Here is a 26,849-nt window from a genome sequence, read left to right on the forward strand (position 1 = left end):
CCCTGATATTTTCTCCAAGGCATTCCCCAGCTGTTTGCTGACCATAATGTGTGTGACCCATTCCTATCAACTGTACAGATTGTAATGGAATGTGTAGAGTGTTGCATTATATTTTTAATACGTTTTACACAGCATTGTGATTTTCTGCCACATTAGGGAAAAACATAGATTTGATGTTAGGATATGATGAGAGACATTTGAGCTACTGACTCCATGCACATCAGGGGATGCATGCTAATGCAAGACCTGTTATTCTACCAACTTTCCACATTCATTTGACCAATAGTTCATCCTTCTCCTTATAACTGGGCCTTTGTCCCACAATTGTTTATGGTTTTGTTCAGATTCCCTGCTGTAAGAGGTTGAGAGGTATGATGTGACTGGGTTACAGGCTGTGACACCACACACAGGGTGACAGTCTTCATACTTGTCACTGTACATGATGTTGCAGAATGTCCAGCATTCTGCCCTATATGTCTGCTCTGTTCCTCATACCGTTGTCTTTATCTGGTAATACACTATAAAATGTAGTCCACTGAATTGTAAGTACTGACATAGTTATGTAATGGCCTTTACATACTGCAGCTAATCTGATCTGTTGCAAACTGCTGTCATACTAGCCGCCTTCTAGGTTACTCAGAGCATGTATAATGTCAGAATGTCAGTAGGTTTGGACCTTTGCCCCCCTCCCCATTTCCTCTGGCTGTGTCCAGCTTTCTTGTAGTAACAGATTACAGTGTTATGGCAGTCTGTGGGACCCTAACATATGAGTAACTGACATGCAAAAAAAGTAAGTATGGCCAGCTTCAAACCATCAACACCATCAACCATCCTAATGTCATTGGTCCAGTGAGCCACACGAGCCTCTGGAAACTGAGGTTTAATTCCTCACACTAGCAACAGCATACAGACATACACTGTGACGCCTGCTGTGACTTCTGCATTTTGTGGAAAATGCAACATGTGGACAGGTTCTCTGTGACAGCCCTGAAATTGTGTGGTCTGCTGATATATCCTTGCAGGCATACTGTTACTGCAGTTGTATAGGGATACTGATGTGTTGGGGAAGGGGACTCTGGCATTGACAGTCATGCGTCTGTCCTTTGACCCCACTGTTTGGCATCTCCCTTGCATAATACAGTAGGGTTTCCAGACATGTGGCCTAATGCATATTATGGGGCACCCAGTATTGGACAGAGTACCTCTTGTCTCAAGTAGCTGTTAGTTCTGTGCAAGTTGCTCAGTAGCCCACTCTATTCCCTTGCATACATGCAGCAGGTGCATATTTATGCTACCATAGTCCTACCCCGTACATTTGTTGTATAGGATAGTGACTTACCTTGTGAATGCAGTGGTTGAGAGACTGTGTTACAGGGCTGACTCTGTCTGATGCATGCAGTACACAGCCAATACATGGTTAGGTACAGGTTCTGTGGTCTGGCTGGCAACCTTTTTACTATGCATGTGAGTCAGAGTAAGGTGTCAGTCCCTAGGACCCTAGATTGTCATTGCATGTGCTATGGGTTGTTTCTTGGCCAGGGTCAGGGCATAATGGGCATGCCTACTTCTGTCTGCAGGGATAGTCTCAGGGGGGTCCTCCTCTGAGTCCCCCTATGGGTGTGGCTTTGAGGACCTAGGCACCGATGGGGGGCTGTGTATCCCTTCCCTCTGATGATCCTGCTGCAGCTGTTTCCACCAGATCATATTGTGTAGCATGGCACATACTGCTGACATATGTGAACATGTGGCTGGAGAGTACTGCAGGGCTCCACCAGATATATCTAGGCACCAGAACCGTGACTTCAGCAGCCCAAACACACGCTCTATGATGTTCCTAGTTTGTGTGTGTGCCTCATTATGGCATTCTTCAGTGGGTATGTGTGCATTTCTGATAGGTGTCATCCATGGTTCCAGTGTGTAGCCAGCATCCCACAGTAGACGGCCATATGGGATGACCCCCTGGCAAACATCTGGTGCAGCTGTGATGAGTGCCAGATATGGGAGTTGTGATAACTGCCAGGGCTGCCAGCATGCAATTTCATGATAATGTCCTGAGCATTGCACACAATGTGGCAGTTGATGGAATGATACTCCTTGCGGTTGATGTAGACTCTACCCTCCTCACCAGGCTGTGCTTTGATGTGTACATGGGTGCAATCTATGGCACCCAGTACCTCAGGGTAGTGTGCTACATGGTAGAACAGTCGCACACTGCTAGCCTTCTCCTCAGGGGTGCAGGATAAATAAATGTGCTCACTGGCATGTGTTAGCATGGCATCCAAGAACTGGTGGAGTACACTGGATGGTGATGTCTGTAAGACCGCCATCATGTCCCCAGTTGGTCTTTGGAAAGTACCTGTAGCTAGTATCCTAAGGACTACACATACCTTTGTTTCCACTGAGATGGATTCCCCTCTGTTGGCTCTAGGTCTGAGTTGAAGGTGGCAGAGCTCAGTGAGTTCTTGTAGTATGTCTCTGTCCACCCTGCAGTGCTCTACAATCTCCAGCTCATGTAGCTGCTGGAAGGTTACCCTGGTCCTGAACACTCTTCTCCTTCTCAGTCTAGGCCTATTGTCAGCAGAACCATCTGCACTGACTTCAACATCTAGCACATACAGATGTAGCAGATCTGCAGCAGCCCCTAGCATTGCTTTAGTTAAAAATCCCATGTTTTGCTGAGCAACCTTTTTTCCCTAACCAAAGTGGGGTGTGTTGCCACATGTTAACCCACTTAATAAAACAAACAAAAAGATGGGGAAAATGAAAGATTATTACAGCTCCTTTGAACTTCTGACCAATCCTCATCTTATAATTCCTCACCTAGTCAGTATGACCAATTCCTCCTGGCTTTACTCTGCCCAGGTGTTAACCTGTCACAGTCTAATCAATATAGTATAGATAACTTCACTGATTCATCATCGAGGAATCTAATCTTGGTTATATGACTACCATAATGCCATTTATTATGATAACCCTCAATAGAACTTCTAAACAATTCTTGTATCTAGGAAGAAAAGCTGTAGGTACTGCCACCAATATAGCTTTCCTGGTTGATTCAACTAATTAAAATCAGCCTTCCAAATCAGATCTACAAAACAGATATTTTTCAGACTCCAATTCTGCCAGCGCATTGAGCATTGCCTATCTGGAAATGTTTATTGCACCCAAGGGTGTAGCCAGGTAAATGTTTTGTACTCTAAAGAGGACATTTTTGAGCATGTTAGAAACACTAGAGCTTCATCAAGTCATGTGATGTCTATAACCAGCTAAACCAATGTCTCTAACAACATGGCTGGCTTACAGAGAGGACTGCAAATCTGAAAACAATACTTCTAATAGTTTTTTGATTGAACAGCTGAAAATGTTACACACATTGTGTGGAGGGCAACAACCCTCAGTAATGTCACCATTTTTAATGTCAGGTGGGTTGTAGGGCAACACTTTGCATTTTTGAGTACAACATGTCATTTACGGACTACACCCTTAAATGCACCAGTTTCTTAGCCATCCTATTAGCATGGATAGCTCCACAACTTGATAACATTTTTTGATCCACTAAGACTCTTAACTCAATGGATCTAAGATCCTGTTTGAATCCCCTTCTGCTTCATTCAAAAGTAAGCATAGCGCAGATCCATCTCCATCCATAACCATAGTGGCCTATTAATCAATCTCGCCCTTAAAAAATGCCAACTCAGAGATGTTTTACCATCATCATCATCATCATCATCAGCCCCCTTTTTTCCCATTTTTCTATATGGGGTCAGGGTATCATGTTAACTGTCACCAACTCTCTCGATTCAGTGCCACATTCCTACCTTCTTCAACACTCATGCCTGACTGTCGCAGATCTTCTTTTACACAATCTATCCATCTCTTTGCTGGATGACCTCACTTCCTCTTACCTTCTTCCTGTCTGTCATAAATCTTCCTCACCAGATTGTCTTCTGCTTTTCTGCACATGTGCCAAACCACCGTAATCTGTTCTCTTTGATCTTTTCTGCAACTGGAGCTACTTTGGCTTCTGTTCTTATGTCCGTATTTCTTAGTCTGTCCCAAAGTGTGCATCCTACCACTTTTCTCAGGCACTTAATTTCCATCACCTCTAACTTCTTCAACTGTTCAGCCTTTACTGCCCAGGTTTCTGTACCATACAGTAGTACTTGTCGCACTACTGTCTTGCACACCTTACTTTTCAGCTTCTTTGGCATTCTTCTGTCATAGCCTACACATGATACTCTATGCCAGTTGGCTGCAGCCTCCTGTTTCTAGCTTTGACCTCTTCATTCAGACTACCCTTCTCCTCAACGACCCCTTCCAGATACTTGAAGCTGTTTACCTGTTCCACTATCTTCCCTTCTATCTCTATTCTCAGCTTTTTCTGATTTCCCCAATTTGCTGCCATTACTACCATCTTATCTGTGCTTAGTTTTGTCCCATGTGCCTTCAGATTTGCATTCCATTCTCCTATCCTTTGCTGAAGTTCTAGCTCAGAGGCTGCCTATACTGCCACATTGTCCGCATACAGCAGCTTTGTTGATCTGTCCCCTCCAACCTGTTTGCTAATGTAGTCCATCACCAGTATGAATAGCAGTGGGCTCAGAGCTGAACCCTGATGTACACCCACTCCCACTGGGATCCCCTCTGTGAGGCCAAGCACTGTTCATACTTGAGTCACTGGGCCCTTGTACATAGCCTGCACTAATTCTGGCAATGTTTCTGGGACTTCAAACCACCGCAGTACTGCCCAAACCAGCTTTCTTGGGACCTTGTCATATGCATTCGCCAAGTCTAGGAATGCCCAGTTGGACTCTCTCCTCAACTCTAGCTTCTTCTCAAGTATCTGTCTCAATGCAAACATTGGGTCAATTGTGCTGCCTCCTGATCTGAATCCAAACTGCTCATCTCCCATCTTACATTCTACTACTCTGCATATCCATTTATCAGTCACCCTCTCCAGAACTTTCATGCAATGTGATAGGAGTTTGATGCCTCTGTACTGCCCGCAGTTGTGGATGTCCCCTTTATTCTTGGCATGAGTATGCTTATTCTCCAGTCATCTGGGATACACCTTTCTCTCCACACTGCTATTAGTACCCACAGGAGCCATTTCCCCCCTATCTCACCCAGCATCTTTATCATATCTGCTGTGACCTCATCTGATCCTGCTGCTTTCCAAGACTTCATCTTCCTTAGTGCTGTTCTTACTTCTTCTAGGGTGGGCTCCTCTTCTTCTCCTCTCATTGTAGGCTGTTTCTGGGGCTGTGGGGTTTTCTTCATTCATAAGCTGCTGGAAATACTCCTTCCATCTGCCTTTGATGTCCCCTGGACTGGTGAGCAGGTTGCTGCTGGCATCCCTTATGAAGGGTGTCTGACTATCTTCTTTATCTTTCTGTCTTTGCCTTGCAACCTGGTATAGTTTCTTTGTGCCCCTTACTGAGTCACTTTCCAGAAGTTGGTAGAGTGCTTCCAATGCCCTATTATTTGCTATTACAACTTCTTTCTTAGCTTCTTTGTTAGCCAACCAGTAGTCCTTCCTAGCCTGGTCATCTTTTCTATCTCTCACTTCTTCCTGCACTCCTTCTTTCTTTTGATGACTTCCTGGACGTCTGCATTCCACCACCAACTTTCCGTATGTACCTTATTTCCATACCTGGCTTGGTCACATATCCTTTCTGTAGTCCTAACACATGCTGTTTTTAGGCACTGCCATTCTTCTTCAACTCCACCTATTTCCTCCTCTTCTTGGGGTGCTGGAGCCCTGAGTAATTCCTTGAACTGTTGGGTTTTCTCTCCAGTCAACGTCCAGGTCTTCATCCTGGTCTCTGTTGACCTTAGAGCCTTCTCTGACCACTGCTTGCAGCTGATTGTGGCAACTAGTGGTTTATGATGTGGGCCGACTGTTTCACTGGGGATGACTTTGCAATCACGGATTCTAGCCCGGTGCCTTTTCCTTACTAGGAGGAAGGCTACCTGAGTTGTTGACTACTCTTGTATGTGATCTTATGACTGTATCTCTTTCTGAACCATGTGTTGGCTACTATCAAGCCATTTGCCAGAAGAAGTCTAGAATGGCGTCTCCTTTATTCCTGTTGCCCACCCATGTGGACCCATGAAGTCCTCATATCCTGTTCTGTCTGTCCTGATATGTGCATTCAAGTTTCCCATTGTCAATGCCAATTCATGTCGTCCTGCTTTATCTAGTAGGTCCTGCAACTGCTGTCTGAATGCACTCTTTTCCTCACTATCACAACCCTGCTGTGGGGCATAGGCTGAGATTATGAATACTGCCCTATCATTACACTGGAGTCTGACTGCCATGAGTCTGTCATTAATTCTTATGATATCCCTTACTGCCTTCTGAAGCCTCTCTCTCACCACATTTCCCACACCATTTCTAGCCTGCCCTGCACCTGAGTAGTAGACTCTGAATCCCAAACCAAGTAGCTTTGCTGCACTGCCCTTCCATCTCATCTCTTGGATACATAGGATGTTCAGCCTCCTCCGTATCATCATGTCATCCACTTCCAAGCTGCGTCCTGTCAGTGAACCTACATTAAGCATAGCAATTCTCAGTTCATGTTTGGCAGGTTGGTTTTATGCCCAGCTTTCGCTCAAAAGAGCTATCCCAGGTAACCCAGTCTGGGCAACTAGACACTGGCCAGCCAGTAGCTTATTGACCCAGGGCTGCTGGGCTTTATGGCAGGCACACACTGGCCCCAATAGGGGCACATATACCCCTCCCACCATTAGCAAAGGTCCCTGGTGTGGGTTAGAGTAGGCCGGGTCCTCAAACCACTTATCACCGGTAACTAACCATGCCCATTTATGGCAACATTAGTCAACATGACCAAATCACCTAGAGCCATATTTTACACCAGCGAGTGGCTAGCCCTGCCACGGCACTCAGTCTGTGGTCCATGTTCCCCTATCTTGAGGATACTGCACACCACAGTAGATGCCCAAAGTGGTTGGTCTGTACAACTCTTGAACAATAGGGCACCATTTCTGAGATGGAAACACTCAGCATGTTTTTTAGACATGGGAGAAACCCCACAAAGACACGGAGAACATGCAAAATCCAAACAGGCATTAGTCAGAATCGAACCTTGTTCTTGTGCATGGGAGGCGAAGACCTTAACCACTAAGCCATCTGGTCTCTCCTTACTATGTCTAAGTCTAAGTAAATTAGGAATACCTAATCCCCCCTGTAATTATGAAGCATCAGGGATCTACAATTTACCCTGACCAGAAAACTGTACCATAAAAATTCATGAAAAGCTTTTGAATCTTCATTATCCATCCTATTTTCACCAAATGAAGGAGAAGACAAATACAAAATAATGCCTTAGGTAAGACCACCATCTTAATAGCTTGTATCTCAAGCATAAGGGATTTCAATAAAGATTGCCAACTTAGCATTTTCTCTCTGATATTTTCATATAATACTTTGCAGTTCTTGTTACTCATATATTTCAAGGCGCATAACATAGTGATGCCCAAACACTTACATTCTATAACAATGGCTATCTGACCAAAACAAACGTTCCCATTTGCCTGTTCCATATGTGCAGAATTCAAAGGAAATGCTGCTGTTTTGTAAATGTTCAGCTTCAAACCTGACACTGCTGCAACTTGACTTACAACCTCATTAAACATGGTGGTGGTCATATGGATTCCCTTATCCATAATACACCATTGTCTGGAAACTGTGAAGATAAAGTAGCCTTCTGAAAATGCAAACTCCATAGCCTCAATATCTAAGAAAGAGGTTAAGGTTTCTGTGACTAAAGCAAACAAAAGGGGGAGAAGGAGGCATGCCTGTCTTGTACCCCTTGACAGTCTACAAAATTCTGAACTGTAACTTAATGGAAACTCTGACTAGTGGAGTTTTATATAGCAATTGTATTTTATTCATAAAATCATAAGGAAGATTGTAACTAGCCACACCTTACATATGAAATCCCATTACACAGAATCAAATGCATTCCTAAAATCACACAGTAAGGCCACCCTAGGCTCCAGTAAAAAAACTGCTAGCTTGTTGTGAATTTAACCATAACCTTACTAAATCTGACCCTCCAAAACAACCTTTGATAAAACCTTGCTGCCTGTCCTTAACCAACTTAGGAATACGCTTCTCAAGCTGATGCACCAGTACTTTAGCATAGACCTTGTTATCTAAGGAAAACAGTGAGGTAGGTCTATATAATGCCGCCTCTGCACAATCTTTACTCGACTTCAGAAGCATAATAACATTAACTTTACCAGCTGACAATGGAAAATAGTTGACACTTTCCTCTTCCCTGAAAAGATCCACTAAAAACTGGTGCTAAATACTGCTTGTAAGTCTTCTAAAATTCAAGTCACTGGTCATCCAACATGGGTGCCTTTCCAGATTTAACAGAGTCATTTGCAGAACACATATTTGATACTGTAAATGGTTTACTAAGATTTGCTCTATCTCCAATATCTGAGGTAAATTACATCTGGCTAAAAAACTCTCAATATACTTACTCTTGGGAGTGCTATTGAAACTATCAAGTGACTTTAAATGTTGTGCCATAATGCTATTAATCTTTTCCAGGTCACATGTAAATTCCCTTTTCTTATTCTCAACTGCATGAATTAGAATCTGAAACACAACTCTTTTACTCTAAGCATCAACAACTCATTTTGAAGCAGTGCCCTTATCCCAATATAAATTATATTCGCATGAAACCCTGAATACAGTAAACGCTCAGTTAACCTGCATCCATGGGGATTGGTAAATGCCGGATAACTGTAGTTTCTGGTTGCTTAAGAGTTACTATTAAAAATAGGCCTGACTAATACTCTACCTTATACCATTTCTTTGGTTTGACTTGTTCTCAGGTTGAGGAGAGAGGGAATTCATTCCTATCATCCTTTTTAAAACTCTAAAACTCTAAAAGCATAAGGCATGTTTCTGTGGGGGGAAAACAGAAAGTGCAACACATGAAAATTGTACTCCATTTCTTCTATATTTTTTTGACAGTTGCTTGAGAGTGCTGGTTGCTTGAGTTCTAGTTAACTGAGAGTTTACTGTATAGTAATGTCCTACATTCCTGCCTAAAAATCTAACATTCTGCATGCGTAAATTATAATTTTTATTAGGCATCTTACGTAAAAGTTTTTCCTGATGAATCGTACACTCCAGGTTAACAAGTCTTCTATTACATAAACGTTTTTCTTCTGATACCCATCTTAACATATATCTCTTAACCTGAAATCTAAAATGCTCCCAGGCTTCAAATAGTACCATGCTTCAAGTATAGAATACTGTAATGTTATTTCTCTCAAACCCAAAATTCTTCAATCCATTTTCCCAAATTACCCACTCCCCCCTCTTTAAAAATAAAAAGTCATATCTCCATGGCATGTTAAATCATGAAGTCTTAAAACCCTTAAGTTCCAACACTACTATGCTATGATCAGACAGGGGAGCAGTTTGGTGTGCTACCTGCAGCACATTACCTAATAACCTATAGTCCACTTACCAAAAGTATATCTTAATTGTCACTTTACCTTACCCTGCAAAAAGCTGAAATCTCTGTCTGTAAGGTGAACAACTCTCCAAATGTCTTCCATCTGCCACATGACGGACCAAATTTTCTTATATCTACCTCGCCCTGGAGGGGTTTATTCAGTTCTGGATTTAAAACTAGATTAAAATCTCCACCTATTAAAACTGTAGTTTTGAAATCATTCACCTCCACAACAGCATTATAAAGGTAATTTAAAAACTTTTTTGACCAGGTACAATAAAATAATCTACATTTAAATGTTTTAATTTACATTCCTGTACATTAATTTACATTCCTGCAATAACACTACACCTGGTGACGACCTGTTCAGCCTCTCTAACACTAAGTTCCTTTTAAAGGCATCCTCCAAGCCCTGTACGTTCCATGAAATACAAGTTATGACCTTATCTTCTCCCTGATTTCCATGCCTACACATGATTTCTGTTTTCTCTGCAGTGTCAGAAATAATTTCCTGCTTTTTTTATATATAATCTTTCCCACCAATTCAATCTAAAATACACAAATGACAAACTGGAGAGAGAATAGTAAAGAAAAAGATTAAACTTAAAAAAAAACAGTTATAACAGTATAACAATAAAATATATAGAAATAGCTATAAGAGTTGATTAGCTTTAATACAGAAACTCAAAGAACTCGATTATTACTATGAATAAATACCACTAAAAAAACCCACTCAGTAAACAATAAATTGGGCATCCAGAATAAAAAGCAAAGACACGAGGCAGCAAAAAAAAACCAAACAAACAAACAAACATTCCGTACCACTTGGTGCATCATCATTCATTATCATCCATTGTGAAAAAAAAAAAAAAGAAAAGAGAACTTTATCTGATACACTTTACAGCTGAGCTGTCCATCCCATACAATGTTCCAGAAAATCTTTGCTATAAATTCTTAGAGGAAGAATTAAGGAAATCCTCTTGTTTCAGCTGGGAAATTTCATCAGTTGAAGGATTTGGTGAAGAAAATCCTCTCTCATTCTCCAGATCACCCTTCAGTAAAATATCGAACTGATTAGAAGGTCAAAAGCCAATCCAATGATAAGTCAGTCTTGTGCAATGATAGATCAAAGGATACTTTCTGGGGGTTTACTAGATGAACCTCGACTTTTCTCACCCACGGATGATTTTGTTGGCAAAGACACTTGAGTGCAATCTCTTGTCTTGTCAAATATCTTTATAACTAAGAGCCTCTATAAACGCTGAAGAAATCTTCTGTGCTGTGGTGCTCAAGAGATTATCCCTGGTTTCCAGCACTTCTGACAGCTGGAAAAAGGTATATGATCTCCCTTGAAATTTGGTGTCACCCATACTTTGTTGTTGCACAGTAAAATATTGTCGCCTTGGTCCCTGCAACATTTTAAGATCCTTTTTGTATCATAATTATCCAAGTAGCATAAGATAAATGGTCTGGGAACATTAGGATTTAGAATTTTGGGAGTGACTCCATGTGTCTTTTTAACAACCAAAGTCTGCTCTTAACAGCTTTCTTCAGTTCATTAGTGATGAATACCACCAACTCATCCCCTTCCAAGCCCTCTGACAACCCTATAAAATGTAAATTATTACATCAGACTCTGTTCTCAATAGCCTCCATTTTAGCTTCAAGTTTGGAGGTAAGACTATAAATCTCCTGAGTCTTGTTAGGATGTGCTGCAACTGTACCTCACACTGCGGAAATCTCTGTCTTCTGCTCTTTCACTACCTCCTCTATTTGTTTTATCTCCTGGGTATTCTGCCACACATTATGTACTAAGGTTGTGAAAGCTTCCAAACTTTATTTTACAACTTGCCAGTACCCTGTGCTTGAGTGTGAGGTGTCCACCATCTTAAAATACCACCTGGCAAAATGACTTGTGGCCCAGTAAAGAACTAGTACCACTCATCTCAAGAAAAGAAACTTAAATAAGGGTCCGGTTATGCTTTCCCTCACATAAGGCTTGCCTGCAAGATTTAGGATCCTAAGCTGAAGGCAAACACATGCTGATTAGATGGAAAATGGATGTAAACAATCTATTAAAGGGCCAGGAGGCAATCGAATAATGGTGATTAGCTGCTAACCAGCACTTATCCTCACGCATGCCCCCTAAGTACCACAAGAACTTTGCTGTAGCCAAACACAGTGCATTTTGCACCCATAGGTAGTCCGCGGTGGTGCAGTGGTAGCGTTGTTGCCTTACAGCAAGAGGTTCTCCCGTTTGATTCTCGGCTGGAGTGTGGGGAGTGCCTTCTGTGTGGAGTCTGCATGTCCTTCTCATGGTTTGGTGGGCGTTTGAAGGACATGCGTAAATGGGCGTGCCTTCGCTGAAGGTTGAATGTCGAGCTGGCACCTCGGGGTTTGTGAAAATCTACTGCCAATCATTAGCGGACCAGAGTTCCACTGTGGCGACCCCTAACCGGGAAAAGCTGAAAGACAACAACATACCAACAAAAAACAAGCTAAATTGAAATTTATTCATAATTAAAATATTAACATTACTCTTGTAGATTTCACACTGTCAATTTTATTCACAACCAAATAATAAACACATTATCAACAAATAACTAAACAAGGAAACCAAGGACCATAGCCAGATAATATAGCCCGTATGATGATGCTCCTATACATTATAAGCAATTCCTTCTTTTACAGCATAGCTACCATGGGATGTAGGAACAAAGTATTTATAGACACACACACACACACACACACACACACACACACACACACACACACACACACACACACACACACACACACACACACACACACACACACACACTTACAGACACTTGCATGACCTTGTATACCTCAGAAGTTTCTTTGCACTCAAATAAATGAACAACTATATTTATTTATTTACATTTGTTTACCGGGAAAGTCCGACTGGACACAAGTCCATTTTCAGCGGAGGCCCGGGGAGAAAAGCTCCACAGTACAATAGAATGCAGTACATGAGAGAACAAAATATAGAACATACAATTGATTTTAATACATAATAGGTTAGAAGTTAACAGTTTTAGACAGTGCAGTAGACAGTCATTGAGGTACATAGTAAAAACATTGAGGTACATAGTCAAAAACTTAAAAGAAATAAAGTTTTTTTTTTTTTTTTTTTTTTACTAGTATCTGGGTTTACAAGCTTTTTAGGGCAAATCTGTTTATACTTATCTGAACATGTGACACACAATTAGATTGGTATGGATTAAACTGGAGTGTAACATGAGCATAGCCGGTTAGTTAAGTAGTGGGTTTTAAGGAGTTTTTTGAAATGATTGAAGGAGGTGGTAGAAGTTATATGGATTGGTAGTGTATAACACGTTTTATGAATAGTGCTGGCAAAGAGTGATTTACCAGCCTTGTTTTTATGTTGGATGACAGTTATTAGGTTCTGGCTGTTAGACCATAGGGCTCTAGTGGGAATGTGGGGCTGTATTAAATGCTGAAGTGCTGAAGTTAACTCAGGGAGGTAGTAGAGCTTGTGAGCTATAGAGAGTTGATTGAGCATGAGTATATGAGACAACTCAAGCCAGTTAAGCTGTTTTAAGGATAGACAGTGATGGGACCTGTAAGAAGCATCAGAAGCAAACTTGGCAATCTTATTTATAGCAAGATTCCATTTTATTGAGTTCAGTTTGGCGTAGATTAATCAAGATGGGAGAGGCGTAGTGGAGGGTGGATAGGAGATGAGTCCTAGCGATGGTAACTTTGGTATGTTTAGTCATAAACTGTTTGTTCCTATAGAGGAGGCCTAGCTTTTTATTGACTTTCTTGATGGTTTGTGCTATGTGGATGTCGAATTTCAGGTTATTGTCTATCTTTACGCCTAGCAGTTTAGTGTGTGTGGTTGGACTAATCTGAATGTTTTCTTTGGAGCTGATGATGAAGTTGTTGCTCAGAGGAGGAGATCTACCTGGGCCAAAGAGAATTAGTTTGTTTTTTTTGGGATTAAGAAGAAGTTTGATGTTAGTGAACCAGGTTTCGGCTAGGGTGAAGGTATTTTGGGTTAGGGTTTGTAGTTCACTTAGGGTGGGGGCGGCACATATAAGGGTGGTGTCGTTAGCATATTGTACTACTGAGGCAGTTGGTAAGGATGAAGATATCTGGTTAGTAAAAAGAGAAAACAACAGAAGGCCGCGGATAGACCCCTGAGGGACTCCTATAGTTACTGGTAGCAGGGGGAACAATTGGTCTTGTCATAGGACAGCTTGCTGTCGATCTGACAAATAGCTGTTAAACCATGATACAGAGGAGGGAGTTATATTTAGGGTAGATAGAGCTGCAAGAAGCATGCTGTGGTTTACCATGTCAAAGGCTTTTGATAAGTCTAAGAATATGGAAGAAGTGAATAGACCCTTGTTTCTGTGGTGGTTAACTATGTTGGTAAATGATAATAATGCTGTTGTGGTGCTGTGAGAAGGTCTAAAGCCATGCTGGGATATGGAGAGTAGGTTGTTATTCTGGAGGTATTGCATAAGTTGAGTATGAACTACTCTTTCTAATATTTTGGATAATGGTGGTAAGATAGCTATAGGTCGATAGTTGGTAAGTTCTAAGGAGTTACCTCCTTTGTGCAGTGGGATGATATGGGAGGTTTTCCAAGAGGCTGGTACTTTGCATTCTGACAGAGATCTATTAATGAGAATGGAGACTGGATAGGCTATAGCTTCAGATGATATTTGAAGGAAGTCTGCTGGTAGCTTATCAGCTGCTAGAGTGAATATAAATGACCTAGAAATGTGTTTCACCTTGCTGCTGTGAGAATGATACAGTGCAACCCTTTGCACCCCATACCCTCATAGCTCAAGTATCAGAGAAAGATCCTCAAACCAGCAACAGATCTTAAATATAGCTGTTGCATACCTAGAAAGTTGCTAGTATAACATGGTATGTGTTAGTAAATATTTTCCAAAGGATATGCAGTGTGAAACACACATTTGTCATTATTTAGTGACTGCAGTCTATGCTTTAATATGAAACCTCAAATTTTATAAAGAAGACTCTACAAATATGAAGCATAATCTGGGACAGTTGAGAATTATGCCCTCTGTGCTTAAGTAAGTGTACCTACAGACACACACTCACACACAGATGTGACCATCACTCACAGCCACTTATATGACTGTGCACCTCACATGTCTGCTTGAGACTGAGTAAATAAATAAATATATATAAGTAATATATCAGGAATATCTTTCTGCTTATTGTTGTCAGAATCAAAGATCATAGCACAGAAATACATCTCAGCTCACTGCTGTCAGAACCTTACAGTTTAACCCATTGCAACTCTCCGCTGCCCTCTCAACGTCTTTGGTCAAGGATCAGAGTCAAAGACACAAAATCGGGAACAGATTTTAAATATTTCTCTTATATACCTAGAACATTGATATAATAACAAATGTTGCATTAGCAGACATTTCTGAAGGACACAAAGTCTGAAACTCCCATGCCTGTCATTAGTTAGTGACAGCAATCTACAATAATTTCTCAGAAAGCCACAAATTTTACTTGGAACAAATCAAAATATCTCTAAACTTCTTTGCTCAAGAGTTTTGGAAAAAAAAAAAAAAAAAAAAACAGGAAGCTAATGGCCCAAAAAGGGGCAGTTTTTAAATATTATTATTTTTTTATTTTGTCTATTAGTTAAACAAGTAAACTGGTTTCCTCCCACATCCCCAAAGACATGCTGCAAGTGGATTGGACATGCTAAAATTGGCCCTAGGCGTGAGTGCGTGTGTGTGTGTGTGTGTGTGTGTGTGCCTTCCGTGGAAGGCTGGCAACTCGACACCGTAAAACCCCACTGCCAATCATGAGCGGACAAGGTGATCCGCTGCGGCGACCCCTAACCGGGAAAATCCGAAAGAGAGAGAGTTAAACAAGTAAACCAACTGGACAAAGTGTCCCTTTTCATAGGTGAATGACTTAGTCACATAGCAGGTAAATGGAGGTGGAAGGACCCAAACCCTGTCTGTTTGACTACAGGAAGCAGTTCATTAACAGCTCAGAGCCTTAAGTGTTATATGTAATTCATTTATCTGAACATACCTTTTCTGAACAATAATTATGAAATGCTAATGACTGGAATGCATCATTTACTTTGGACTCAGAATAGACCACCTCTTCATTTCAATGGTTTCAGCACTAGAGCTAAGAGGCCCAAACATTACAGATTAAGACACTATTCTATTAATTTTAATCATTATTTTAGTTTGCAAATTCAAAACTGATCTTTACAGTACTCAGTCTTTTACTTGCCTTGTTACAACATGTAGATTTCCTTGTAAATTACAGGATTAACAATACAGTTTTGTTCCATATCCTAACCAAAACAAAAGTGGGAAGGCTAATCCAACATGAAATTGTAATATTCTACACATCTTTGACATTAGACATTGTTTGGCTAACATACACAAACATTTACAGTAGCAGTTCCCACATTGTTTAGCATTTTCTAGCATCAGAGTCATACTATAATCAGATTTATTTATTTTTTTACATCTGTTCAAACTCTGGCCCAGTAGTATGGATATAGGATCAATTTTGCAGCATGCAGTGCCTGCAGGTATTTCAAGATTAAACCATGAAAACATGTGACACATGGCATTTCCTGTCTTGACTAAATTATGTGCATGACTTGCCAAGGCACAATAACCATGGATCAAGGATAGACTTACTCATGATCATTCCTAGCTAGTTTCAGCATATAAGTTACAAGAACTGACGGAAAGCAAATCATCAGTTACTTGGTAAACACTAATGAGGTTCATTTGCATGCTTTTATTAAGCAAGGCCAATTCATAAGTGCGATTGCAAGGGTTCTTTATATCTGAGCTGTCAGCTGGCAAAGCTATATATAAGAGTAAGAGATACTGACATATAAAAGTTCTCACACCCATTTTCTTGGTGTGAGCCATCTAGTGGTACACATAAAAAGGCTGTACATTTCTGGAAAATGCCAAAAAAAGCTTAGGGTCTGCACTTGAAATATGGCTTCTGCATTTTCCTGTTCTGGCAGCTTTACTATATACTGGCAGTGTTTGTATAAACCACTTTCTTTTTTATGTATAAGAAATTACCAGAACACAAATATACTCCATAGATAGAAAAGGAGTATTTAGACACATCGTTAATTTACCAGTATAAGTCACTCACATGTCCTCTGTGATTTTTTTAAATTTATTTAACATTTATTAACTGGGAAAGTCTGACTTGGAATGAAGTCAATTTTCAGCAGAGGCTTCGAGAGAAAGGCTCCAGATGCATCTCTCTGTAATGTGGGAGGAAACCGGAGCACCTAGAGAAAACCCACACGAATGTAGAGAGGACGTACAGACTCCACACAGAAGGAACCTCAGCCGAGAATCGAACCAGAGAACCTCTTGCTGTGAGGCGAAAGCACTACCACTGCACCATCCATGTTATGATATGTGATATGTAGGGAATGCATGCTTGGTTAGGCACTAAAAAAGAAGTTATGTTCTTACCATAATGTTCCATCTGTGTTAATAAAATATAAGAGAGCTGGTATGGCAATTATTGTTAAATGCTTGTAGTTATCCTGGCATCAATGAATCTAGTTCTATCACTTCTTTACTAAAATTGAAATGTTATGGTGCTTAATTAATGGTAATTGTTGTTTTATCTTTAAGTCATTGGTTTTAATGAATCATGTGATAGTTTAATGAGGGGTACAAAGGGTGTGTTTTATATCAGTAATTTGTTCTGATGAAGTTTCTCACAAAAGCACTTAACCAATAAATCTTTGCTCCTTGGAAGAAGTTGTACTGGTTCTTTAGTTCTGAGTCTGATTTGTGTGATCTGGGGAAGATGTCCCATCTGTGTTGTTGATCTTCATTCATTTATTACTGATAGGTATCGGTTCTGTCCTTGGAACCGAGTTGGCCGTTATAACAACCTTGCGCCAGCCAAAAAACTCTTGAACTAAGCTTACCCATAGTGCTCCTCTCTCTATCACCTCAGATCGAGTTTGCCCGTAAGAAAAAAAGAGAGAAAGTGGGGGCTTTATCTGAGCAAATTCCCTATCATAAGGTAGGACCAAATCCGAACCTCCAGGAGTCTTTCAGAGGAGGATGGCAGGTGGGATGTAATGAATGAATGAAGATCAACAGCACAGATGGAACGTTATAGTAAGAACATAACTTCTTTATCTGATGTTGTTAATCTTCATTCATTCCTTACTGATGCACCAGAGTCCCTAGCTACTTTATTTCCTGGGAGGCCCTATGGAAGGATATTCCTGAACACCAATGAACCAAAGGAAGCTCTCCCCTGGAGACCAAATCCAATTTGTATTGCATGATAAAGGTATAAGGGGGTGGCCCATGTTGCTGCTGCACAAATGTAATCCATGGAAGCTCTTACATGGAAGGCAACAAATGTTGCAACTGATCTGGTTTAATGTGCTTTGACCTTAGATGGTAGAAGAGCTTTGTTTTGTTGATAGATAAAGCAAATGTGATCTCTCAACCATTTAGATAGAGTCACTTTGGAAACAGATATTTCCAATTTTGGACCCGAGAATGATACGAATAATTAGTCAGATTTTCGTAGTGATTTAGTCTTGTCCAAGTAGAATCGCAATTGTCTAGGGATATCAAGCAAATGCAATAAATATTCTCCTTTGTTAGAAAATTCTGGAAAGAAAACTGGCAGATCAATTGTTTGATTGACAGTCAAATCAGAAATAACTTTGGGTAAGAAGGTTAGTCCAGAGTGATACTCTGTCTTTATGGAAAACCATGTAAGGATGTTTTATGCACAAGGCTTGTAGTTCTGATATTCACCTTGCTGAGGTAATAGCTACCAAGAATAATGTTTTCCAGGATAAAAAATTTATATCACAAATGCCAGCAGGTTCGAAAGGAGGACGAGTCAAGGATTGTAGAACTAGTGTCAAATTCCATGGCTTGACTGGGTCTTTGAAGGGTAGTCTAATGTGCATGACACCTTTCAAAAAGGTTTTGCAGAGACAGTGAGAAATCAAGGAAGAGTCCTGGAAGCCATTGTGAAGTTAAAAATAGCTGCCAAGTGTACTTGAATAGTAGAAGCTGCTGCTCCTGAATGGCGAAGGTTTGCTAAATAGTCCAGTACCGAACTAAGCGGAGTTGAAAAAGGATCTAGTCTCTTCTCTGGAGACCAGATTATGAATCTTTTCCACTTACTGAGATAAAGTTTTTTGGTGGATGGTTTATGGGAAGCCAGAAGAATGTGACGAATGGGGGAGGATAGGTTATTTTGCCTGGCAATTACCAGAAGTGGAGGAACCAAGCTGTCAGCTTGAGGCTCGATATGTTTAGATGTATCGACCCTTGTGGGTGCAACAGCAATTCCAGAGTTGGATCCAAAATCCAAGGTTGATATGCTAGGTGAGGCCAAAGAAAGGGAAACCAAACTTGTCAGGGCCAATAGGGTGTGATGAGGATTACTCTGCTTCTCAACCGAAAAGCCTTCTTTATAAATTGAGGGTTCAGAGGAAGGGGAGGGAAGGCATAAAGAAGTCCCATGGGCCAATTGTGTACTAGAGCATCCCTCCAAGACTTCTCCTGTGGGGGAATTAGGGCAAAGTAACTGCTGCATTTGTGGTTTGTGGGGGATGTGAATAGATCACAGCAAGGCTGGCCCCAGTGCCTGAAGTTCTTTGCCACTATGATAGGATTGAGGGATCATTTGTGAGGCAGGAGAATGCATCTGCTCAGTTTGTCTGCAATTACGTTGGAATCCCTGGGAATGTGCATTGCTATCAGAAAGCTGTTGGAAGCCATTGCCAATTGCCAAATTCTCATGGCATCACGACACAATGGTTAGGACTTGGTTCCCCCTTGTTTGTTGATATACCAGACTATGGACATGTTGTCGGACTGGATAGCAATTGTCCCTGATGGGAGGACAGGTTGGAATGCTCACACTGCTAGAAGCACTGCCCTCAGTTCTAGGACATTGATATGCAGGTTGGCCTCCATGGGTGGCCAAGTGCCTCGGACTGTCTTTTCCTGGAAGTGCCCCCCCACCCCATCAGGGAAGCTTCCATGGTCACTATGGCCTTGGGCTGAGAAGGGGAGAAAGGACGACTCCATGGGTCTTTTTCTGGATTCATCCACCAAAATAGGTCTTGTTTGTATTGATTTGTTATGCAGATCTGAAAGGACACAGGATGAGTCAAAGGGGACCACTGTGTTAGTAAAAGCCACTGTAGGAGCCTCATGTGTAGTCTTGCCAGAGGAGCTATTGTAATCAATGCTGCCACAGATCCTAGTAGTTGAAAGACTGCCCAATCTAAAACTTTGTCCTGAGAGAATAGCACCCAGAGTTGAGACCTTAGTCTTTTTAACCTGTGAAGTGGGAGGGAGACTAGACATGACTGAGTATTGAAAATTGCCCCTATGAATTCCAGACTTTGAGAAGGAGTCAACTGGCATTTTATTTTCGTTTATTGAGATCCCTAAGTAATTTGCTAGCTTTAGGGTGAAATGTAAGGCTGTAACCACTAGACGCTTGGTGGACCAGTAAGGAGTCAATTGTCTAAATACAGAAACACCTGGAATTCTTGTAGTCTCAAGTGAACTGTTACCACTGCCATGCATTTGGTGAACACTCTGGGGACCATAGAGAGACCAAAGGTGATCAGAATTGGTAGTGATTGGCTCCCAGCCAGAAGTGGAGGAATCTTCTGGAGTGCTTGTCCATTTTTATGTGGTAATACGCATCCTGAAGATATATCGAACACATCCAATCGTCTTTCTCTAGAAATGGTAGCATAGACTGAACCATGACCATCCAGAATTTTGTTTGTCTGACAAATTTGTTTAGGATGCTGAGGTCCAAGATTGGCCTCCAGTCCCCTGCCTTTTTTGGCACTAAAAAGAACCTTGAGTAAAATCCAGATCCTATGTGGTCTAGTGGGACTGCATGGGTGACTCTTTTTAGGAGCAACTTTTGTATTTCTTGAGCTGCTGCTTCCCTTTGACTGGGTGGAACATCAGGAATATGCCTTAGCTGCGTTGGGTAAAGATTGAAAGGTATGTGATAACATCTGGTAATTATCGTCTGCACCCAAATATCTGTGGTTATCTTGCCAGGCAAGGTGGTGCAGAGAAAATCGTCCCCTGACTGCTTCCAGAGGTAAGCAATCAGGTGACTCTTCAGGAGCACTGATAGGGCTGTCCAGAGAAAGAATCTCTGGATCCTGATTACGCAGACCCCCTCTGTCTCCATAGGGGTGTCTTCCAGATGGGTTTCTCCCTCTGCCCCGGGTGGTAAACCATCCACATGTGTCATTGAAAGGACCCTGGGATTTTTTGTACCATATCTTTCCACTCCTCTGATTCCTCGAGTATGATCATGGGGGGTGGTGGAAAAATACACTCCCAGGGCAGACAGGGTCTTACTGTCCTTTTCACACCTGGCTAAAGTGTCTTTTACCTTTTGGCCAAAAAGAGAAGAGGCCTCCATGGGAGCATCTAGAAAGGAAGACTTAAAAGGTTCCACAAAATCACATAGGCGCATTTAGGCATGATGTCTCATGACAGCGCCTGTACCTGCTGCTCTAGCCACTCCTTCGGTAGTATAAGAAATCAACCATATGGATGAATTAGATATAGATTCCAGGGAGGCAAGCTGTGAGGCGACTTTGTTTCATACCTCATCAGAAACTGCTCTCCTCGGCAAGCTCTTTCTTAGTGGCTACCGCCACCACCATAGCGTTTACTGGTAGGCCTTTGGACCATTGTGGGTTTTTCTCTGGTGGAGAAAGAATTTTGTCTGGTCTCTGGGGGATAGGTTCAATAGTGTCAGGATTCCTCCAAGTGTGCTGCATGATGTGCTGAACTAGGTCATCTACAAGCGAGGTCACCCAGGAAGTAGAGGGTCAAGCACGGAAATCCTGCAAGAATACAGACTCCTCAGAGGAAGGGTTGGTGGGCTTCCAGTCTCCCCACTGCTTTAAAATTTCCAGTATATCTCCAAAGGAGACATCCTCAGGGGGTGACCGTGGGGACCCTTCCCCTTTATTATAGTTTGTATCTTTGGTAAGGGATTTTTCAAGGGAATCCACATGTTTCCTCTTGCACGATGTCTTATGTGGTACCTCCTCAGCGGGGATATCTGAGGAGGACTCTGAAGCATGGGTACCTTGTGGAAGGGTATCTTGAGGTTCTCATGCTCGATGTCCCAGAGTACTGGAATGTATCAGCTGCGGTTCAGAGGACAGATATATATGGGCCTCTGGCGCTGAAGGAACCAGCTGTGAGCCTGCAGAGGCAAGTGCCCTCTCCATCCCCTGGAAAGCAGGCCTGCCTGAAGAGGGGTGGGAGCCCAGAACTGAGAAAGACAACCTTGGAACCAAGATCACACCCCGCTCTGACGACCCCAGCCCCAGGAAAGGAGCCACAAGAGGACTCAATGCCACCAAGACAACTGGAATCATAGTAGATGGCACCATAGAAAAAATAGGCACCATACTAGGGTCATGGTGCCAACAGCATAGTCATGATCCCAAGGATGGCTTGGCTATGAATGGGTCGAAGGCCATAAGGTAGACTCTGGAGCCACAGGAAGGTCTACCAATGGAACCGAAGAAGCTGGTACCAGGGTAGATGTTGGTGTCAAGGGTTCCGATACCACCAAGAAAGCCGAAGGAGGGGTATATGTTGGAATCTGTGGAGAAAATTTCTCGGCTCCAGGTGGGAGGAAGGATTTGGAAGGAGTTGGAATTCCTCTGGCTGCTAATAGCTGATCCACAAGTCTCACTACGTGAAATTCCAAAAGGCTCCTGGAGGAGCAGATTGACATCCCCGATGGAGAATCAGGGCATTCTAGAAAGGGACTGCACTGTTGTCCAAAAAAGGGATCTGCCAATGGGGAGCATCAGATCCAAGGCAATATCTCACCTTTCGGCACCATGGTCAATGGACCAGTAAGTTGTACGGGGGGGGGGGGGGAGTGACCGGAGTTGGGAGAACTATTTTTGGTGCTGAAAGGGGAATCAGTACTGTAGCAGTAGTTTGTACCATGGAAGATAAAGTTTTGGATGGTTCTATAGTCAGGAGCGGTACCAAAGCAGGTGCTTGTGACAATGGTGCAGAGGATGGTAGCGTAGTTGGTGGTTGAGGATCTGAAACCGAGGACAGCATCATAGAAGGGGTTTGAGGCCCCAGTGCTGAGGTTGCTGGTGTCAATTTAGGAAGTTTTGCTTTCAGTTCTGTAGCGTTAACAGATTTAACAGATTTTGAGTCACTAAAATGTGGAGAGTAGGGGACAGACTGGCTCCTCTTTTTGTGTTCCTTTCTAGAGGGGTTGAGCCCTCCATCTCAGATATAGCCTCAGAGAAAGGAGTTTTCAGGAAACCCTTGAGTGTCAATTTATTTATTTTTTCTGTCAAGGTATGGGCTCTAAAGCCCTCACATATGTCGCATGGGGGTTGAACTTTCAGATGCGGTACACCAAGACAGTAGACACAAGACAAATGACTATCTGAATTCGGCATTTTTCTGCTGCACTGATCACACTGCTTAAAGCCTGTTGTTCCTTTTTTATTGCCATCATCAAAAATAACCAAAACACTTATCTGATAACGATATGTCCGAAGCAAACTAACACAATGAAGAAAGAAGAAAGTTTTTTTTTTGTTACCAACAATGGTAAGAAGAAATATCCAATGGGTAAAGAAAGAGGAAAAGAGAGGGGGGAATACCAGTAATGGTATTGAGAGTTACCTCAGAGGTAAAGGAAGGCCTGTACCAGCAATGGTATGAAGAATACCACAAAACCTGGTAAGAAGAGGAGAAAAGTAGTTCAACAGGTAGACAAACAATTAATAAAGAATTAGAACTTTCATAGGTAAACGAGAAAAAATTGAAAGAAGTATAAATTTTAAATGACTTAGCTTGAGAGCTGGCTTGACATGTCTTGATACTTTATGCGGCAAACGAGATCTGGGGTGACAGAGAGAGACATTATGGGTAAGCTTAGCTCAAGAGGTTTTTGGCTGGTGCCAGCTTGTTATAAGGGTCTACTTGGTTCCGAGGATGGAACCGATACCCATCAGTAAGAAATTGGGTTGGAGCAGGGATCATCTGATGGGACTGTGTATTTGTATGTGTGTATGTGTCAGCATGTACACACCTATTTCTTATTTTTAGTAGTATTTGCACTTTTTGTATGGTATATGAAGTTAAAAGTGTAAGCCTACACTTCTCACTGAAAGCAAAACATTCCTTATGCATTTTCAAGAAATAGCTACTTCAATCAGAATGGAAATCTGAGAACAGTAGAGTGCCATGTTGTTCCATTTGCAAGAGAACCAAGTACATTAATTGCATCCAGTGAGCATACCTCTCAACTTCTTTGCTCAGGAATTCTGGACAAAACCAAAAATTATAAGTGGGAGGCAGACCCAAATCAGGGACCTTCTTTTTAAAAAATATTACTCTAATTCAGTTAAAAATTAACAGAATAACAGGTTTTGTATCAGCATTCATTTTCTGAACCTTTAGAACTATGAAACCCTAATGACAGGCATTGTTGACTGACTGTAATCCTGAGTGGTTTACAATAGAAACTCAAAAGTTTTACAAGGGACAGCAAAAACATGAGACAATATATCAGAAATGCTCTGCAAAATCGGCAGACAGACAACTCTTAATTTAATAAAAAGTTAACAGATTTTTCATCAAGATGCATTTGTTGAAAAATAAAACCCATTAAGGGATAATGACTGGCATTGTTGACTGAAACCATAATCTGCTGTTAGACCTCCTTCCCAAGAATGCGCATGCAAGAGTTTGCGCATGCACACATAAGCACACAAACGTTTACTTACCAGATTCACACTAAACACAGCAATGTGTTCAGAACTCCATGGCACCAGTTCTTTTTCTGCACTAATACTAGATTGCAAACTTGTCTGTTCCAGGAAGTCTTTCTCTCATTAGCTGTACATTTGAGCCAGTAAAATTGAAGAAATCAGAGCAGTTGCCTGTCAAAATTAAGCAGCACGGCAGATCTAGGATTTTGTAAATGTATTTATTAAATTCAGTACTTTATGGGGCTTCCCAGCTAGCAGCAGGCCCTAAGCCATCTGCTTAGATCATCTTGCGCTGGATTCAGCCCTGTGAGGAAATACTGAACAGAAAAGGAAGTGGGTTGGAACATGGTTTGTACTAGACTATGAAATGGGATGGAATGGAAGGAGATGGCGATCAGGTGGTTTTATTTATTTAAAAATAAAGAAAATTCCAAGAGAAGAAGCCAAGCTGTTCTGCTAGCATTTCATAGGGAATGGGATAGAGAGAGAGAGAGAGAGAGAGAGAGAGAGAGAGAGAGAGAGAGAGAGAGAGAGAGAGAGAGAGAGAGAGAGAGAGAGAGAAGGGCTGATATTGTTATAGGATTTTGGTGGATAGACTAAATGTTTTATATAATGAAGAGAGAAGTGACAGGAATATGGAATAGTGTCTAAAATTGAGGGTAGAGAGCTAGAAGATGCATCACAGAAGTTGGCAGAGTAGGAAAAAGAAAGAAAATTCCAAGAGAAGAAGCCACTGGGATAGACTATTTTTAAATGCTACAAGAAAAGTTGTGGTGCAGAATTTAAGCAATATGGATAGGAAATAGGTGGTTTTCTGATCCCGGATTAGCTTCGACAAGCATGGTAGAGGCAGGTACTGGACAGATAATAGCTATGGAAAAAGAGGGATACTGGGAGATGAGAGAGAAACTGGAGTAGGTGTTTTAACATTGATGGAGGATACTGAATTAGAGGAATGCTGGTTAGTGAGATGTTATGAACGTCATCTAGAAGGGAGTATATATGCAAAAGAAGGGAAAAGTGACAAGGGATGGGAGGCAACTATACGGAGGAAGAAATAAGGAAGCTGTGGGAAAATAAAATGGGAAATAGGGAAGTAGAAGGCAATCTAGAGGTGCTGACAGAAAATGTGAAGGAGGAAATGGTAAGGAAGATTAAGAGTGGATGAAAGAGGGTGTTATACGGTCTGAAGAGGTAGAGAAAGGAGGAAGGAAGTTTAGTCAAAGATTGAAAGGAAAAATAAAAGTAGGTGAAAAAGGAGGTGAAAGGTTCTAGAGGACAGGGAGATGACAACCATCTTAAATAGTATTATGAGGAAAGAGAATGCTCAAGCGAGAGAATAGTAGGTGAGTTAACATGGCAGATAAGATGGCAGGGGAAGCAGCTGGTGGCTGGAAGCAGAGAAGAATTACAGGAGATTATTTCCAGACAGGAGATAGAAATGTTAGCCACATAACTGGAAGGGGAAGACAGTTGGAGAGTGACAGGTACTCGGCTTACTTTTGTCATTCAATGGAAGGACAGGTTGGGAGGTGGTAGAACAGAGTCTATGATAGGATCCTTGAGGGATGGAGGATCCTAAGTGTATGTATTAACCTCTGATAATGGTACTGCCACAGGTGAGGAAGGGACACAGATATGAAGGAAAAGGTTAGGCCAATATAGAAAGTCGTCAGGATTGGAGCCCAAAATGGATTTGAAAAAGTAGTTAGCTAGCAGAATAGATGGAAGAAAGGTGCATTAGAAAAGTGCAGGTATCATTCAGTGTAGTAAAGATGTCTGAGTGTGTGTAAGGGAGTGCATATAGAGAATATTGCTGTGATATGGGTTTGTGTGAAGCTTCAGAAGGTGGGTGTTTTTGAAAAAAAAGCCTACTTACAAAGTGATAGAGAAATGTATGATGCTGAACCCTTTCAAGACAAGGGTGCACAATGTCTCTGCTGCTGTTTGTATTAGTGATGACAGTGCTAGCAGCATTGGTAAGGGGATTATAGGAAAGTGAAAGGTAAGGCAAGAGGAGGAGCCCAACTCCTATGTTTTTCACAGATGTTTGCATGTTGTTAACAGACAATATTAGGGAAGACTTCGGAAAAGATTTGGAGGTGTTGATGTGATCTGGAAGAGTGTTAAGAAGTGAGTGATGGTGGTGAGAAGGGGAGTGAAGGGGTGGTGTAGAGTAGAGCTAGGGGACTTAGGGTTACCTAGGCTACAAGCAGAACCAAAATGAATGGGTTTGAATGTAAAGAGGGAATCAAAGGGTATGACTGCTCCAAACAACAAATCTTTGCTGGAGGAAATGACAGGGTTGCTCCATGGGTAGGACAAGGTAATGCCAAGGCCATTCTGTATGTTGATGGTAATGAAAACATGTTGGAAAAGATACAAGGCCGTAATGGAGGTCATCTAATGGTGGCAAAGGGTGATATGGCCCAGGATTAGAAGGGAAACGTTGTAAGGAGAATGGCACTGCCATATCTTAAAGA

This window comes from Protopterus annectens, chromosome 13.part0, assembly GCF_019279795.1.
Source record: "Protopterus annectens isolate FY-2018-M chromosome 13.part0, PAN1.0, whole genome shotgun sequence".
Taxonomy (NCBI): Eukaryota; Metazoa; Chordata; order Ceratodontiformes; family Protopteridae; genus Protopterus; species Protopterus annectens.